We start from the raw sequence: 3449 nt of genomic DNA on the forward strand, positions 1-3449 counted from the left end.
ACCATTAATAGTAATATTTTTAAGCATGAAAATTATAGTAGATACCTGAGCTGCTAAAGACGTAAGGGCGTCAACTTCATGAACTTTTTCCACTCTTCTTCCTGTGGTTGACCGATTGGTTGGCCACCAGTAGTTATTACTTGAAATTCTTTCAAGAATTTCATACGCTTCATTGTATGACTTTGAAATAAGAGCTCCTTAGCTGAAACATCTACCACCATTCTTGTGTGAGCATTGAGACCATTATAAAAAGTCTCCAATTTGATACAAAGAGGAATACCATGATGAGGGAATTTTCTTAATAATTTCTTAAATCGTTCACATGCCTCATAGGACTCATCATCAGATTGCTGAAACATAATAATTTTATTTCTAAGCTTAACATTCTTACTTGGTGGAAATACTTCATCAGAAAAGATTCTGGCAATTTTTTCCATGTGGATAAAGAATAGGGCGATAAGGACGTCAACCATGCTCGTGCACGATCTCGCAATGAATATGGGAAAAGCTTCAATCTTAAGGCATCTCCAGATGCTCTAGGTAACTTGAAAGATTCGTTTACTTACATAAATAAAAGAATGTGCAAATGCGGATCTTCAACAAGCATCCCACTGAATTGTCCCATTATTTGCAACATCTGGAACATGACTAGTTTTAACTCGATCTGAAGGGCCTCAATCTTGGGTCTTATAATCCCTGTATTGAGTTCAATGGATAAGGACATAACATACCGTTGAATAGCTCGATCTTTATCATCAGCAATAAGGATCGGATTCTGAGTACTACAGACTGCATCTTCTCTTGTATTTTGATTCTTCTCTTCGACTTGTCTTTAGACTAATCGTTACCTTCTTCTTTACCTAAAAGTGTGGTTAATTTTTGGGTAATTGGCAATAGATCAATCATTCAGTCTATGTTCATAAACCTTGAAAATCACAAAAATAATAAAGTTAAAATTGATAGAAACAAAAATAAAAATAAACCAAACTGAAAAACAATTATCTTCACAATTAATGACAAAATACAGTCCTCAACCATGGCGCCAAAAACTTATGTCGTGTAATTACGTGCAAGTGTACATGGTTGTACAAGTAATAAGTAGTAAGCAAAGAGTTATCATCTTCACAGGGACTGTTGTGTAAATTAATTGCAAAGTTAATTATAAAATAATTTGGTAGAAAATAAGTAAGAAAAATATTGTTGATGAGAGCCAAAAATAATGTTGAGGATGTAGTCAAATTTCACATACCCACAAAATAAAACAACATACCTTGTAGAAAAATAATCACAACAGAAAGATTAAACATAAGATTTAATAAAACATAACATGAATAGGCTAGAACGAGTATTTCACTTAACAAGAGTTTATGGGCAATCATAAAAGGGATACCATGAAGGATCGAAACAATATGAAAATTCATTAAACCAAATTTTAACTAAAGAATAGGCTTTTCTCAAAGTCCTAATATGTCCCTAAGTTATTTTACATATGTCTATGTCAAAACTAACCTAGAAATCACCCTTTCAGGCATTTATATAGTTTATGCATACAAAAATTGTCTTTCGATATCGACATGATATGCACCATTTAGGTCTTTTATCTATTAACTATTAACTATTACCTCTTCTTAGATTAAACAGTTAATTCATTAACCTACAAATGTTGGTCATACATTTACAAGTATTAACATGAATCAAACCTAAATCAATGAAATAATCATTTTCACAAAATGTTCACAATACAAAAACCAATTAACTCAAATCATGATTCATACTTATTCTGAATAAACAAAATTAAGTCATGTAATATTAAATTTAAAACATAAAGATGAGATGCAAACTTGTCTTTCAATACAAAAAACATCAATTAATAATAAAGATAAAGGAAAAAAGAGTAGTTGAAGGGAGTTATCCAATGCCAATTCACAATAAGAAGAGAAAACAATTGAACAACAGCGGGTTATCTGCAACTGCTCCTTACGGCTTCCCATGGTGGCTCTCCTTCTTGTCTTTGCATTAAATCATCAAAATACTCTCAAGTTTCTCTCTTTGACTGGTCTCATTTTCAACAAGTGAATTGCCTTATTTTGTGGCAAACAAATGTTTAAATAATCCATGAGAAAGACAATAACACTCAAAAGATTTTTCTCTAAAAACTGGTACATTTTTTAATGAAGTGAAAGCCACATTTTATAGCCTTTAAGCCCTAACATCCCTTTCTATTTTTAACAAGGGAATCCTTGATTTTCTCCCCATAGGTGTTGACCCTTGATATGTGGACGAGTGGGTGATTTTTTGTTAATTTTAGCAAAAAGAGTTCCTTCTTTTTCTCCTTGTGTGGTCGCCCATTGAATGGTAAGAAGAGGGTTGTTTTAACTGTAATTTTTTGTAGAGGAGTGGACGGTTTGAGGCTTGAATCAAGGGGAATGGTTGTTAATTTTTATTTGATAGAGATTGGGGTCAAATCTACTATTTTTGGGAGATGAGTGGTTAGTTATGGACTGCTAATTTTAGCAGTGGATGTTGTCATTTTTAGTTCGTGGAAAAGTGGGTAAGTGGAACGATTTTAGGCCTCCAATTAGACAATACTAGACCTTCATGTAATTGAATCTAGAACGAAGTCATTTTGAAGCCCACATGACTGCATGTTGGATCTTCCAACCTGTTTAAGACCCAAATACAACCAAATTTTTTTCATCCTTTTCCTTAGCCCAATTATTCCAAAAAAAAAATAACAATATTACATGTGTTTAACATAAATTTCACAAACTGAACACATTCCCATGGAGATTATAAAATATCGTGAAATTAAGTGAAAAACCATAGAAAGTATTATTTATTTACTCATAATTAGCATAAAATGTACATAAAATACTGTTGAAATATCTATATATTTTAGAGTTTATGTTGGTCCTAAATTCAGCATCCTACACACTCAATTACACAAATCAAAACTACCTAAGACCTGTGTCGGCCTAATAGGTCACTAACACTCAAAATTGTGTAAAAACACTTATTTTATTAATATTTAATACTAAACTACTAAGTACCAAAAATACAATAATTAATACTAAAATATCTAGAAAACAAGCTCCTTAAATGCCGAAGCGTATCTAGACTACTAGTACAATTTGAGGTAGGTCACCAACGCACCAGCTTTCAATTCCTTATCTATTTGAATCAATAAAATAAATTGACCGATTATTTACCTTAGTGGCCTTATCCTCAATGCCCATCGCACAGAAGTATTGTTCTACCCCTGAGAGAAAGTTGTCCTCATCCTTCACAGACCTCGTCCCCTTAAACTCTTTCAATTTGGGAACATCCATTTTATGTTGCTTAGTAATCGAAGCCAACATTCTGTTACACAAATCAGCCCTATAGATAGTAAGCTCCTCCATAAGCTCCACAATCTATTCTTTCAAAGTCATTACCATGGCTTAGAAAGC

The 3449-nt window shown here is 32.7% G+C and overlaps 1 non-coding gene across 1 annotated transcript; it reads left to right on the forward strand.

The window, feature by feature from the left end:
• Positions 1 to 276: 276 nt before the first annotated feature.
• LOC121219728 (small nucleolar RNA R71) lies at positions 277 to 380 on the forward strand. Its single transcript, XR_005916619.1, has one exon. It is a non-coding gene; the product is annotated as a small nucleolar RNA R71 (small nucleolar RNA).
• The last annotated feature ends 3069 nt before the right edge of the window (positions 381 to 3449 follow it).

Source organism: Gossypium hirsutum, chromosome D07, assembly GCF_007990345.1.
Source record: "Gossypium hirsutum isolate 1008001.06 chromosome D07, Gossypium_hirsutum_v2.1, whole genome shotgun sequence".
Taxonomy (NCBI): domain Eukaryota; kingdom Viridiplantae; phylum Streptophyta; class Magnoliopsida; order Malvales; family Malvaceae; genus Gossypium; species Gossypium hirsutum.